We start from the raw sequence: 15,735 nt of genomic DNA on the forward strand, positions 1-15,735 counted from the left end.
TGTGTGAAGGGGAGGAGGGCAAGGGATAGAAGAATACCATTTTCTCTTATATATTTGCATGTAGTAGCTAAAGGGAAGGTTTGTCATGTGAACACACACCGGTGATGACCAAGTTGCATTTATTTTGCACAGCCACTAAACTCCAGGTTGGTGTAGAACATATTTTTTTATGTGTGTGTACATCCATTTGCTAGGTTCAGGTTACCGTCTAATCCTCTGGACAGTCGAGACAAATTTGGCTTGACAACGGCAATGCACCATGTTACTAATTCTAATCGTCTCTTTCAAAAGCTTTGTGTTTCAACTGTAAAAAAATCATGCCTCCATAATACTTGTTTTAATCAACAAAGCAGAATGCAATAAATAAATACTACTTTGTAGTTTAAAATCTGAATTTAGGGTTTTCAAGGCACTACCAGATCAAAACTTTACCAATATGTGTCTGCAGATGAATATGAGTGCCAAATTCTAGGAGCAAAGGAGAAGCCAATCAGTGATGTGCTAAAGTCAATGGAGCTAACACAGCTTTGTCCTAGCCAATGAATTGACTTTATACATTTTTTATTAATACTTTTACAATTAGGTAGTGGAGGTGGTTGCTTATGACAGTGTGAAACTTATCTTTGAGGGGAAAAGTATGAATAGAGAACTTCAGTCTATTCTATTAAAAATTATGGCATCATAAGGAACAATGCCAAGTAGTCTCAAATTGCACTGAAAGTTCTCTATTGCTATGAGAGCAGCCAAAAGCAAGTAAGCATTCAGAAAATGGTACATGATGATTCTTACTGCATTAGTTTATTTCACAGGATGAAAGTGCTAATAATGCCTTCTTTCTCTTCAGAACAGTGAAAAAACAGAGGCAGCTGTCCAGGCAGACAACATGATGCCCATTTTCCTTCATGCTTATGCTAATATAAAGTTAAACCATCAGAGCCATATAGCTGTAGTTCACCCCAGTTCTGGCTGGAGCTTCCTTAACATGAAAGCTGGGATGCAGTGCACAGATGAATGCATCCTGCAGTCCCTGTGAGTTCCTGGCTGCTGCTGTGACCTGAACACTGCTTTCAAGGCTGGAGGCACCTGCCCCTGCCTGATTTGGAAAAGTAAACTGAGACAGTCTTATGAATGCAAAGACAGGCTGCTATGCTGATGACTGCTTGTCTTGGGTTTGTATCAGCTTAATTAAGTGTGCTCCTAAACACCTTAATACATGAGTTTGTGGCATTCATTTTTATTTCCTAACCTGAGATACCTGAAGGTAACTCTGAGTCTGCACATGAGCCTCGCACACACTCCCCAAATACATTTTCTTCATGCAGTCATGTTAGAAGCAGCAGAAAACGTGCAAATTCATCAGACTGTGCTCACTCTCCTCTTCGATTTTCTTTTTAATGTCTCCTGCTTTGCCCTAAGGTAGGTTCAATAGTAGAAGTACAGGAAAAGAGCAGTGAGGTTGAGAACGTAGAGAACTGCACTGTTGAAGCCATCAGGGGACAGGCATTCTGTGAAGAGGTTGTAGGAAGAATGAGCAACAGTGGCTACAAACTGGGGCTGGAAGAGGGTGAAAAAAGAAGCAGCCAGATTAGGGAGCCTACATGAGACGTACCTCAATTGACCATTAGGGTCATCGTAAATAGTATCACAACATACCAGTAGTGTCCTCAACCTTAGTGTTACCTGTTTGCCTCTTCTGACATCCCTGAAATCTTGCCTTTCAAGCCCATCAGTGTTTTCCCAACATGAAAGCATGCCACATGTCCCCCAACCATTGAGGCTTGCCCACTGCTGCAAGGAGCAGGTTTGGAATCTAGCCTCTTCTGCCTAGAAAGAGACCACTGCCCTTGTGCCACTTCTCTGCCATAGGCCAGTAGCTGAGATCATGAAATATGGAAATTAGAGGTGGAAGACTCCTCTTCCCAAGAGTTAAGCAGGCTATTATACCCAGAACTATCTTGATTGGTATTTTAGCTTACAGGGAGGAACTACAGATGCTACTTTTATTCATTTAAACATTAATCCTTTTTTTTATATTTTACTAAGTCTCCTGTCTCAATATCCTTAAGCAATAAATGTTATGTGCCAAAAGTATGTTATATAAAAAATTTATTTCCTGTGCTATGTTTTGCATTACAAATATCTTTTAGTTTCATGCAATGCTTTCTTGTTCTGCTTTTGCCATTCAGGACAAGTAAGAATTCTGGACCAGTCTTCAGTGCACATTATTTTGCATGTACCCTAGCTCTACTTCCTCTTCTCTGGTCTGGAACATTGTTTTTATGCCCTACCTTTGAAAAAACACAGGTTGTCAAGGATCTGCCACCTCTTCAGAGACGAGGGAAAGAAAATCCAAAGGGATTCTCTACAGAAAGAGTAAAACTCACATATTTTTCTTTAACCCATCTCTGTTTGCCTGCAGTGAGACATACTGTTCCTTTTTGAAGAAACAGAATGAAGTTTTTTCAATCTCTGGCCTACCAAGAATCCAAAGTTCCCTCAAAACACCTCTCAAAAGCAAGCTGTATTTTCAGGGGATCCAGAGGGGAAAAGGATTCCATATACAACAGAAAAGGGAGGAAACTAATTGCTAATTTTTCTCTCTCCTTCCCATTACAAAGGTGGGGGCTTATTATTTAATACAGTCACTGCAGGCCTTTTGCTAGTTGTCTGAGAACACCATTCAGAGTAGGTCACCTGTCAGTTGACCTCTCATAATGGTGCACAGGGACACATGAGGACATTTTCATAGGCACCAAACAGAAAGACTTGAGCCAGTGAGGTGACAGAGGCAGACAGTAGGTATCATCACACACAACATACAGACATGCAGAGGTTAACACAATAAACTAATTACCAGCTGCATGATGCCTAGGTAATGCTTCTGCCATAGGTAATGGTTCATCTGCGGTCCCACGCTGACCAGGATATAATAGCCTGTAGATGTACAAATGAGTTTAGCATCCCAAGAAAGAAGGCTGAGTAGTAAAGAAGTCAGGATGAACAAGACACATAAACCATTCAAGACTAACCTATTCAAGACTAACTCTGTGATGAGCTCACAACCACTCTGATGATGCTTTCAAAATAGATCATATTATCCCTATGCAAAAACCTTCAATCCAGACTCTACCTAGGAAGCATGCCATATTCTCCATTCTCCTTTCAGCATATATCCATCCCATGTCTAGTGTTCAGAGACAAAGTTTGAAAGGCAGAAGAGACAATTCTTGATCTTCTGACCTAAGCATTTCATACCACTCTGGTGTCAAGGCGATGCAGCCAAAATGGCTTCCCCCAAAAAGGAGTACCAGAGCATCTTGTATAGGGCATACCTACAGTGGCTTAGTATTCAGATGCTTCTCTTTCAGTGGAGCAAAAAGGAGAAGCAGTCTGGATATGGATCAGAAAGTGAGCGAGGACTACGCTGAATACAGAGCAGGAAAAAGAGATCCAGAACCTGGGCTGCAGCACCAGGCCCAGCTGAATGCAGAGCAATGAAGCACTGGTTTGGGTGGAGTTATATACGAACCTTGTATAGGATGTTATTGTTTCTGTTTGGACACATTCTGTTGCCACATTCTTGTTTTGGATGAAGCAGTGGGTATAGCAGTCTAAATAGCCCAAAGAGCTGAGCAGATGGTATCAATTGAAATGCACATTGTTTTCACACCTTTGGAACTAGGTGAACTTTCTACCTGCCAGTCAGCCCATCTGCAGCATATATTCTATCTCCACACCACAAGAAAAACTGAAAAACAAGGTGTCTGTGGAAGCATACCTTGTCCTCCATGAACATATTTGACCCCTGAGCACCAGCTGAACAGCATAGTACCATGATGGTACCTGTGCAGAAAAGTCACCTGTTCTTGCTTCTTGCACAGGATAAAGAAAACCTGAAAGAAGACAGACAAAGGAAAATCTTGAGATGATGTGTTTAAAAAATAATGAATGATAATAAAATAATAAATGATAATAAAAAATAGATTATAATAAATGATAATAATTAATGGTGATTCTGAATCTCCCAAACAGATTTCCTCTGTTGTTGATAAAAACTAGTGAAATTCCACACATGGGATAGATCTCACATTGTCTGGAACAGGGAGTAACTGGGAGACAGAATTTCTTCCACAGAGCCTCAGCTGTTTTTACCTTTGGATTCAGGTCTCAAGGTCCAAAGAGGACACATCTGAGCTCTGACAGAGCTTCTATACAGTTTGCAGCTGCTTGGGTCTAGGTCCTTTTCAGGACATAGATTAGATGTTTACTGGTACCAGACAATGATCCACAGAAAAGGTGCTGTGCTGAATGTCTAAATCCTTCCAGAGTTTGTATTAGTAAAGAGAGTGGTTTTGGCAGATGAACACATGTTGGGTCACTGTATTTCAGTGACCACATGCATACACACATAACAAAAAGTGAATCTGCTTTCTGGGGACTCAGGACTGGCAAAAAGCTGCTTTTGTTGCTGATGAAAACAGAGGATTCATCAACCCATTGGCCTAGAAGGGCTGCACAAGCTGACTCACTTTTCAGACAGTGCATTGTCAACTTATGCCCCAAAGAGCACTAGACTGAAGTCTTGTTTTAGGATACAATTTATTCTTACTGGTCAAACAGAGAGGTAGGATTCCTTTGCTAGTTCAGTCATTTAATGAGTTTGTTTATAATACAGGAGGCCTGAATACAAGCTATAAAATGGTACTATCTTCAGGCGAACTTTCAGTTTCACATGGGACACAAACCTTTAACCCACAACTTTGGCACCAAAAATACCACCTCACGTATTTGTACATTTGCAGTTTATTTACTGTCCAACTAAACACTATTATTCAGCCAGACAGGCAATGGAATATCCTATCTGGCAGCCTTAATCAGCTAGCAACTAAGATTTTGGGGGGAACCATCTGGCAATACCCAAGATTAAAGCTTCTTCTGTAGCACCATGATTAGGAGGGAACACCCACCCACAGAAAGGGTGCTGGGGAGGGAATGTGTGCAGCTTCTGGGACAGAGACAGGCAAACTGGACAGCAAAGATTCTTTTCTTTTGGAAAGCAGTATGATAACCAGTGGTGATGCTGGACTCGTGCAGGCCAAATGCTGTCAAAACCCAGCATGCTTGGAGCTGAGTCCTCTTTTTTAACAGTATCAGCCTTATTCCCACAAACAGGCAGAGCAGAACACGTGAAAACAGCATTTACTGAAAAGCATCAACGAAATCAATACAGGATCAACCGAGGACATTAGCTTTTGGCACCTTGCCCCTTTCTGACAAGGAAGTGATTTGTTTACAGCAGCAGTCCCGCTACAGAGCCGAGCCCTCCTTACCTTATCGAGCAGCACGATGACTTTGGGAAAGAACCACCAACACACTCTTGCCATCTTCTGGGCAACACAAGGAAACGCTGTTAGACCTCAAAGCAAAATCACTGCTCAGTCTCACCACTTGAGATTGTCAACTATGCACTATGTGAACGCTGCCCACTTGGGATCCACAGCAAAAGGGAAAACCTAAGGGGCTCTTTTATAGCTGTTGTTTTTCTTTTTTTTTTTTCCTTTTTTTTTTTCTCTGGTATGGGAGGAAGAAATGCACTTAGGGTTGCTTTGGCTCTCATATGGTTGGTTCACTACGGTGCTTGCCCTTTGAAAAGGCAAGAGTGAGCTGCTCAGAAACTGTTTCTAGCCCGTTGGCTAGTACCTGAAAAAAAAAGAAAAGAAAATATTCATGCTTGCATCTGCTCAAAGCCTGGTTATATCTGGAAGCAAAACATAATAGCTCTGAATTCAAACAGCCAAAACTTATGCAGCATTTTGGAAAGCTGAAGCTGGTGGGACCCAGCCCCCTCTGGGATGAACAGATAAGGAATAGTCTTAGCCAAATCCCTCTGCTAAAACAAAATGTTGAATATGATTTATGCCATGCAAAGTTGAGGGCACAAAAATCAGTTTTCATGTTGGTAGTGGTCACCCAGAATCCTTATATAGTCAATGGACAGAGGCAATTTCAAAGGCAATTTGCGTTATATATATTGGACTTCAGATGGTAGCATCACCTTCAGCCCAGTGATCAAAGAGGGAACTTAGATGGCTATGTTGACTAAGATTATTAATTTATAGAGAGCTAAAGCAAAGTGGAGCTGTTGAAGCAATTGAATGAAATAGATTTAAAGCAACAAACAGGACTAAAAGCCTCTTTAGGCATGCAAATAGCTATTTATGAGCTGAACAATCTACACGTCCATGGGAGGAGGAGGGCCTAAAGTAAGCTTTGTATAGAACTGTACCCTCATTCCTAGTTCACTTCGGCTGTTATCCACTGGTTGGCACCGATAACTGTAGTCATCCAAAACTGAAGTTACCAGAAGCTGAAACAAAAGGAAAGAGAGATCCATTTTCTGTTAAATGCCATCTATTGCAAGAAGATGTGCATATTAATGCTAAGGTCTCAATGCTAGGGTATCAATCTAGTACTCACTGACAGAAAATCTGTGTAATTTATAGAGCTGAGCAAATAATAATGGTCTAAAACAAAGTACTTCACATCCTAGTGAGAATCTGAAAAAGAGAATTTGGCCTGGGCATTTTTGTAACTCTTTATGTGATAAGTGGAGTGCTCAGAAATGCTTCAGCAGGAACACTGAATGTGAGGCTCCAGAAACTCTGTGAAAATACACTAATTTCCTCTGCAAAACTCCCATACTGTTTTATTTTGGCTGGTTGCATTTCAATATTAATTGGAAAGCCAAAAACTGGACCAAGCAACCAGTATAACTGAGCAACCAAGGACAGACAAGAAATTTTCACATCTGTCCTCAGATCAAGTAGTAGTTGCTAAAAAGAAATTTGCAATTTGCTTTAACTAAATGTAACAATTGTGTTATAAACTAAAAGGGCAAATTCGTTAACATCATAATGTTTCTCAAACCTATTCGTCCATATTCCCCTGAAGAATTTCCAGTGGCCAACATAAACTAGGGAAAGGCTTATTCAATGAGAACAAGCAGAAAACAATGTCACCAATACCCTTAGCAGCAGGAAGCTGCAGTGTGTTTCGCACTCTTGGAGAGGAATGCATAAGTCTGGGAAAGCAGTTTTCATTCTCAGAGACAGGTCCCTCACCAGCGAGACCCAGTACAAAACAAGGAGATTCGACTCCCTCCATACACTCTGTGTTTCTTTGGGAGATCTGAATTTCAATATGCTCATTCAGGAACCTTTCAATGTTAATTTTATGAACAAGAGGAAGACTGAGAAGTGGGAGGAAATGAGGTATGCCTTGGAAATAATGCTTTCAACAGAGCAATACTGCTTCTCTTGTGGCAAAACATAACCCATGTCCAAGTTGGCTCTTACTCCCTTCATTAGAGTCCATCAGCATAGGCTGTTGAAATAGCTCTGGCTTTCAAATGTTTCCTGGATGCTTACCTAGGAGCCAATCCTGTCTCCTCACCTCTTAAAACATGTAGCCTGATAATGTCATCATGGCTAGATTGTAGGCAATCAGCAGGCCTCACAGCTTCAGTGATTTCCACTGATGCATGTAGAAGGGTTCCAGTGCCACAACAAAGAGGCAAAGGAGGTGTAACTGGAAGTGAAGAGTGAAGAGTGAAGAGACCCATGACCAGGGCCATGGGTCTGTTCATGGATCTGAAAAGCAAAACACACAGCCAAAGCTGGCACATCTCATACACTGTACGGCAGATATATTTAATAACTTTTCTTTATGCTCTCTGGCAAAAAGAAAACTGGTATCACATGCATCTGTACAAAGCAGTGCCACAGTCCTCCTAATACCCTGGAGCTCTATGTGCCAGACTCCACTTTTCATGGAGGCTTTAAGCACATTTGAGTTGGGACTGTACTATTAGAAGACTGCTCTGCTGAGCACCAGCATTCTGCAGCACAGGAGAGAACAGACCTTTCCTGTCATGAGCTGGAGCCCTCACCACAGGCTGCAAGACTGTCCCACACACAGGTGAAAGAAGTAGGTCAGGACACATGCAGCAGGGATGCACTGAACAAACCAAACTGTTCCTGGCTTTTCAGGAGTGCAGATCTTTACAGCTAAATAATAAAACTGTTTCAACCACTGGTGCTATTTCCTTCCTGCCCCACAATGCTCAGGACTGTGCTTAGGAAATGCCACTTCACTCAAAAATGACACAATGCTTCTCACTGATAAAACTGCTCTTCATTTCTATACCAAAGGGAAGCTTAACAGATTATCTGCCATGCCACCTCTTCCTAATTCTGCCCTATCCCTGACCCAAAGAAATGCAGGACACATTAAACCTGCCAAAGCATCCCAGTTCCCATTCATGCTTTCTTCTCCTATTCCCGTTGTGGTCACTGCTCTGTTAAACTCTCTCACCATCTCCATTTGCTTCCTGACCTGCCAGTCCCAAGCCCTGATCCCTCTCACTGTTGCAGCCCCAGCATCCTTGCTGAAGTCCTCTGTTGAATTTTAGTTCTTGGATCAATGGTGGGTCCATGGGCCTCAGGGTATTTTTTTTTTTTTTTTAGGGTCCACATGACTCTGTTAATCCCCACCCCTTCTAAACTTCCCAGTTCTTTACTATTAGTGCTATGGTCTGTGTCAAGAGCTCTTTGATATTCCACTTCTGGATTTAACAGGCAGTCAGAAGTCCCAAAACTCAATTTAGACTCTCATCTGAAATTCAAGTTCTGAAACATTTCAACCTGAGTACTGTGCCCCATGTCTTGCTCCTGTCAAAGCCACCATGCAAGCTTGCCATTCTACCTTGATGCAATTTTGTGGCTTTTCCTTATATCCAGGTATCCAACAGAGCCTTGTGGGACCAAAGTGGACCTGTAGAATCTCTAACTATTAAAGACTTGAAGTCTCCTAACTGCAAAAATGTCAAATTGAGGAGTAGTTTCTGTCAATATTTCATAATTGCTTTTACTAACATCACAAGGAGTTTAAACCTCAAAATATTAACTCTTTGGTCTACTAAGCTTTCCCATGACACATGAATATATACCTTTTAAAAAATTTCTGTTTCTTTAATATTCCAGGCTTAACAGGCAATCCTGAGCACATACTGCTCATCCTGTCACGAGCTGGTTGTAGATTGAACAGAAAGCTGCTAAGAGTTAGCTCTGGGCAGGGGAAATCCCCCATGCCTTCATTTCTTACAGCTGGAAGTGTCCCTGAGATGTATTTCAAGACTCAAGGGAAGTTTGTGATCATGGAGAAGGAAAAGTGAAAATCAGCCTAGTGAAAAAATGAGGATCATGATCCTTATAGGTTTGTTCTTCGTGATCATGCCATTTGTGTGGAAATTCCTATTTAAGACAGAAACTCTACTTACCTCCACTTTCAAGGACCCAGTTATAGAATTCCTGAGTTTTCTGCCAAGTTGGAGCCATCACAAGTTCTGGAAAGAAATTAAAATTAGCATCTCCCAGAAGAGGTTAACCCCATTTGTCCTATCCTTGACTGAGTTTTGAATAAGTCGGCTCCTAAGTCAATGGCTCAGGACCACAGGTAATGAAAATAGTTTGCTCTCTGTTGAAGTTAAAAAGTTGGGCCAGGATTAGTCATGTTTAAAAAAGGAGAGAAGAGGACCCCCCTGTAATGATTAGCTGTTTAACTGCTATTTCCAGATTTTGGTATTCTATTGAAGTTTCACCTCTAAAAATACTCTGAGAAGCTGCATACGAAATGCCCAAGCCAGGAGCTTTTTGCACCTTGTTGGGAAATCAACCACGTGATATTTTTTGTAAAGCAGTGTAGGCACAACATTCATGCAAGGACACACACCCGGTGGCACAACTGCATCCTTCTGCAGACGTTTGTGGAGATTCACAATGCTACCAGGCAGTTTTGGATAAATTCAGGACTGCTGCTGCTCCAGAGATGTCAGCTGAGCTGTGTTGGTTGTTTGGCTTTCTGAGGCCTAGTATATACATTAAGGTTGTTTTTCTTTATATTGTATATATTTTATAATAGGGTATAGTAAAATAGAGCACTCATATAGAGTATGATGCTCCTCCTCTTCCCTTCTTTCCTTTAGCAGGAAGACCTTTTCAATGGCATTTAGAAGTTCATCTAGAAAACACTTAACTGCAGTTACTTTCAACAGCTTCTGTTATCTGCCCTAGTTCTCTCCATTAGCAAATACACAGGACCAGTTTCCTCCCAGTTTCATCTCCTCCTGGTGCTGAGAAAAGCACATTTTCTCCTTTGACTTCTCATAGACTGATGACTGCAAGGTGCTTAGGCCTCCTTTGGACCTGCTCACTCCTCTCCTGTGTCCAGTGGGTCCCTGCAGCACAGTAGCTTGTGCATTACACAGCAGGGAAAACTGTAGCCTAATATAACACCTCTTATACTGGTACAAATGTGTTTTAAGAAGCTTTATGAATATAAACAGTTTCTTAATACCTACTCGACATAGTTCTGCCAGAACTACAAATGCATGGAGCATGCCTGGCACCGTTTACCAGCTGTACTTTTGACTTTGCACATCTGGATAAAACCTATTAAAATTAACACAGTTTTTTTGTATCCCAGTTGTATACAGATTTATCCTGGTGAAATATAGCAAGCATCAAAAGTTGCTATACCTACACCTCCCTGTCTGAAGACCACACAGACCGACATAAAACTGCACACACAGCATTGTGTCGGTGACAGAAGCATACTTGCACAAATTTCTCCCCTGCAGTCAGTCATTGCAGTCAAACCCCTTTTTGGTGTGTTTCTCCAACACTTACCCCGAGACCCCCAGCACAAGCACGTTTCATATGCATCCTCACACAGACACCCACCCTTGTAATCCGGGCAGGATCTACCAGCAGGGGGATTAGTCAGTGATTATCAGCTGGCTCAGAGTGAGTCCAGCAGGGATTTCATATAGTTACATGCCCTCAAACACCCATAAGCATTCCAGCTCACTTCCTTTGCTTTCCTCAAACTGTATTGAACAGGAAAACCCAGGAAGCAGGAACAGACTTACCCCAGCAGAGCCCGGATTTGTGCCTCCCTTCCTTCAGGGGTGTCCTCAGCATACAGCCGCTGCTCCTTTCGCTCTGGGTGCATGTGGCAGCAAAACAAGAAGCTACAAGAGTGTGTGCCAGTAAAGCAGGCACTGTGCTCAGCTTTCTTCTCTGCAAGTGAGGTGAGTACATCAGCTGCTGGGTCTCACACAGATGTGGTGGATCTTCACACCTCTTAAGCACAATTCAGAGTCTCCTCGTGGTACCCACCAGAAAACCACCAGGCACCATGGTGTTATCTCGTAACTTTGCCAGAGCAGAGGTTACATCACATACTCTTCCCCCTCCCTCTCTTGACTCCTCACATGATGTATCAGATATAGGGACTGGAAAGAGGAGGAAAATTAATGTGGAAAAGGACTGGGATTCCACAGGAGTGAACCACTGACCTTTAGTGTCATGCTTGGGAGCCTGGCCAAGTGGGAACCAGGACAGCATTTCTTCTGCAGGTTTCTTCAGGACATGTCGTGACAGCTTTTCAAACAGTAAAAGATGAGGAATCATGCCTGGACAAGACCCTGGAAAATAGTCTGTTTGGAACACTCCTTCAGCCCATCACAAGGGGCTGTCAACGAGCCTTTTATGTGCCCAAATTGCATCCAAACCACAAAATGAGGGAACAGAGAATGGTGGGAATACCAACCCACTCACTCACTGAGGGAAGACAGAGCAAACTCAGCTGGAGTCACCCTTCATATCAAGCCTCTATTCCTAGGGAAGCTGCATTTAATTTTGTTTTAAGATCTATGAAACAAGTTTGAGGAGTTTGTTGGTGATGTGAGGTTTCCCCCTCTGTTTATTTCTGGCAACCGTAGCAAGGAAAGACATAGAGAGCCTTAGTCAGCAGTGGCTCAAGTCAGTAACTAAAGTGCATGTGATTCCGTGCCATGAGGAGGCACCTGTGCAGAACCAGCACCCTGGCCCCATCCCACCAAGAAACAACAGAAACCCAAGTGATGGGGCTCTGCTTGGTCACCTGAGGTGTACCTGCATCTGGGTATAGATATGCTCTCTTATTTTCCCAGTGGTCACAGCTTATCAGAAAAACTCTGAAAAAAAAGTGGGTAGTGTCATACCTTGTACCACTGCGTTGTGTCTGTCACCAGATACATCACAAGCACTTCTGAAGGGCAAAACACCAAAGATTAGCTTTTGAAAGCAGGATAATTAGACATACCATATGGTAGTAATTTTTCATTGCAACACATCGCTTGTTGATGCTGCTGGACAACTACTGTGTTTCCATGACTTGTGGAAGCTATAAAAGAAATTAAACAGATACTTTTGGAAAAGGTGATTTGGTTGTGGGGTTTGCATGTGGTGGTGGGGTGAGAAAGGCAACCCAGTTTAGGAGAAGGTTTGACTGACCTTTGGTATCCTATTAGTTGTGTTTTCTGATACAGATTGCTGTTGATTTAGGATCAAGGAGACAATGACAGTAAAATATACATACCATTTTTTTACTTCCTATAAAGTCCCTTTCTCAAAGTTTTTAATTACTCATTAACCAACAGTTTTCATCTCTAAAGTTTTGGTGCTCAAGTCCTTGAAAATATTTGGTGATTTATCTGTGTGAACCAGTGGAGGTAATGTATCAGACCAGCCTTTTCTATCTGTCAGTTATGTGTAGATGGGACTGAATTTTATTACTCTTATGTGGTAACTTTAAGTAATGTTTGTTGAGCTATTTAGATTGATTATGAAACTCGGAATTACAGACAAAATTTTTCCATCAAGCATTTTTACCCTGGTGAAAAAAATTCAAAGTGAATTTTCTCAGGCATGTTTCATTTGGGGCAAATTTCTTTATAGTTCATGTAAACTGATTTTTTTTTTTTTTTTAATACCGTGAAGCATATTTCAGTTTTTAAAAACCTGCCCTGTTCTTGAAGTATTCCCAGTGGTACTGTTGCAGATGTTCACTAGCATGGCTGGCAGACGGAGAGATGACATCAGTAACATGGTACTTTTACACTCCAAGAATGGGTGTCCTTTGATGGATGTCAGTACAACTGTGAGGGCAGCTCTGTGGGGACCATGCACAAAAGCCATTGGGGCTTTCAGTTTCAGCAAAAGCTTAACAGAAAAAACATTGCTCCTTCACTGAAATAGTATTAGGGGAGCTATGACTGCCAAAGTGAATTGGGCTTTTCATTCAGTGGCTTGTCAAGAAAAAAAGGTATTGCAGGAACGTGGATTACAGCCATAGTAACAAGCAATTCAGTTACATACAGTATGTGACAGCTCAGAAAAGTTAATCAGAAATTGAAAAGATTGCATATTACTATTTCAAATCCCGGGTATCTCCTGCTTGTAACATAGGTGTTTGATACAAAACCATTATCAATAACAAATACCAATAGCAAAATAATTCTGACAGCTTCTAGACAATGTGGGTTTTGTTATTTTGTCCTCTGATTGCTGTTGCTTCCTAATACTAAAAGCACAAGTTAATAAAACAGACCTACTTCAATATTTGAGAAAGACAAGGAGCAGTGGGCCAGTTTCATCTGGATATCACAGCTACATCATAGTGATGCTTTCAACACCATAGCAGAGGCTTATCAGATCTGACATGCCTGTTTGCTTTGCTTTTCCTCCATACACTTCATAGAAAGGAGATGTATGGTGGTACACATCTCAAGTCTTAAAACCTCATGGGTTCTAACCTCATCTCTTGTAGCAATGATCTTTGTAGCTGTGAGCAATTTAACTATCTCTCTTAGGGTAGCATGCTTTAGTGGTCAGTGTCCCTGCCCATGGCAGGGGGGTTGGAACTAGATGATCTTAAGGTCCTTTCCAACCCTAACTATTCTATGATTCTGTGATCAAATTGCTTATGCACTGTAAAACTTTATTTTAATATAGGTAAAATTGCTTAAAAAATCATGTTGTTGCATCAAGTTTAAGACCTATTTTTTTACTTTTCCAATCTTAAACCGTTCTATGTTATTATTTCAGTCAGCCACTGAATCCAGGTGAAGTCCTATAGGGCAGGAAAGTCTCAGATGCAATATCCTGTTTATGCTCATTTCCACAGTGTTACAAAAGAATAAGCCATGCTCATACAATGCCAATAACCAACGTTAAATCTGCCAGTAAAAAAAAAATGACTAAGTTTACCAATCAAGCAAACTGACTTTTTTTTATCAGCTTCTAAACTTCAGGGATGCATGGGGTGATACTGAAAGCAGTGAAAGACAATATCTCTTCTGCAGCAGAAGAAACCTTTAAGTGTTATCACCAGCCTGCTGAAATGAACAAAACATCAAATAATAGCAGGAGGAATTTCAAGCTGGGTCAAAGAATATTTAATCAGTTAAGTCACCACAGCACACCTTTTAAGACCTGAGGCGACCAGATACCCTCTAATCTTACATATACCTGGCCCTTGAAAAACTTGAATGGCATCAAATTCACTTCATGTGTAATTTAGCTGAACCAAACAACTGTTCTTTGCACACAGGTATTCATATGCAGTGTTTTATATGCAGATATTTAAAATTATTTGTAACTTATGTACAAAACTTAGGCCACCTGACCAGGAATGAAATCCAAAGGAATATGTGCACCACTAGTTTGCAAGATACATCTCAGGTGGCAGCTTTCCTGACTAGCTTCATCTGGAATGGAGGGTTCTGGAGCTGGAGAAAGGTTTCAGTAAGTTGTAAATGTCAGAGCTGTGGATGCAACAGCACAGGAAGGAAGGAAAAACAAAAAAAAACAAACCTCTCATATCTACATCTGCCCTTTGCTAAAAAGGTCTAAAGCCACTTATGGGATAACATACCTCCTAGGGTGAGTGCACCTGGGTCATGAGAAGTGAAAGGACAGGATCAGATTTTCAACACTACCAGCAAATGAAGCACTACCTTGCTCCTTGGCAAGACTGTCCTCCAAAGAAAATTCTGAACTTCTGAAATGGCATATTCATGAGCATATTTGTCAAGAGAAGTTTCTGTAATCTCCCCTACTACACAATCTTTAACAATCACGTCAGCTTTCAACTGCTAACAACAGAAATAAACAACAGCTGGTTTTATGAGTACTCTCTCAACAATGGCTAGCATCATAATAGATGTTTTTACATCAGTAGAATTTCCTAAAAAATAAGAATTGAATGACTTGGCTTGTTTTGCTAATATGGAATTACCAACTCATATATATTTCTAGAGAAATACAGTGATTTCAGGTGACAATCAACCATCACTAAAACAGTCTGAAAACCTAAACAAACTTTTCAGTGTACCTGGGTCTAGTTCACAAACCTCTTGTGCATGAAAAAAAAACCAAACTCATACCTACTTAGAGCAAATAGAAGCCTTTAAGATGCACAGTGAAGTAGTTTATGAAGCTCCTTCTGGCACAGGGTTTCTCTTTCTTGATTGCCTCATTTATATACCATGCAACCAATTGCACAGACCTTAGAAGGTTTGGCAGTGACTACAGGAAGAAAGGTTTTGGCAGAAGTACTGAGCAGCCTGTCTCTATGCACAGGACTGAAAGATTGCAGCAGCTCTTGTGTAAAGTATCTTCTCTCATTACGTGCTTTTGCGACTGAACACCAGTCTTGGTTGTCGGAGTCTGAAACATCCCTGTCTGAAAAAATGAGTTCCCAAATGACTTCTAGGTCTAGAGAACTCAGAAACCTTTGAATTTAATGTCAAAATCTACTGATCATTCGTCATGTCTTGAATCAGTATTGTTT

The 15,735-nt window shown here is 41.3% G+C and overlaps 1 pseudogene; it reads right to left on the minus strand.

The window, feature by feature from the left end:
• Positions 1 to 1,356: 1,356 nt before the first annotated feature.
• Positions 1,357 to 11,740, minus strand: LOC133281152 (elongation of very long chain fatty acids protein 4-like; annotated as a pseudogene).
• Positions 11,741 to 15,735: the final 3,995 nt, after the last annotated feature.

Source organism: Pezoporus flaviventris, unplaced genomic scaffold (genome assembly GCF_033815535.1).
Source record: "Pezoporus flaviventris isolate CSIRO_AGI_PZ_B2104156 unplaced genomic scaffold, CSIRO_AGI_Pfla_v1 ptg000096l, whole genome shotgun sequence".
NCBI lineage: Eukaryota > Metazoa > Chordata > Aves > Psittaciformes > Psittacidae > Pezoporus > Pezoporus flaviventris.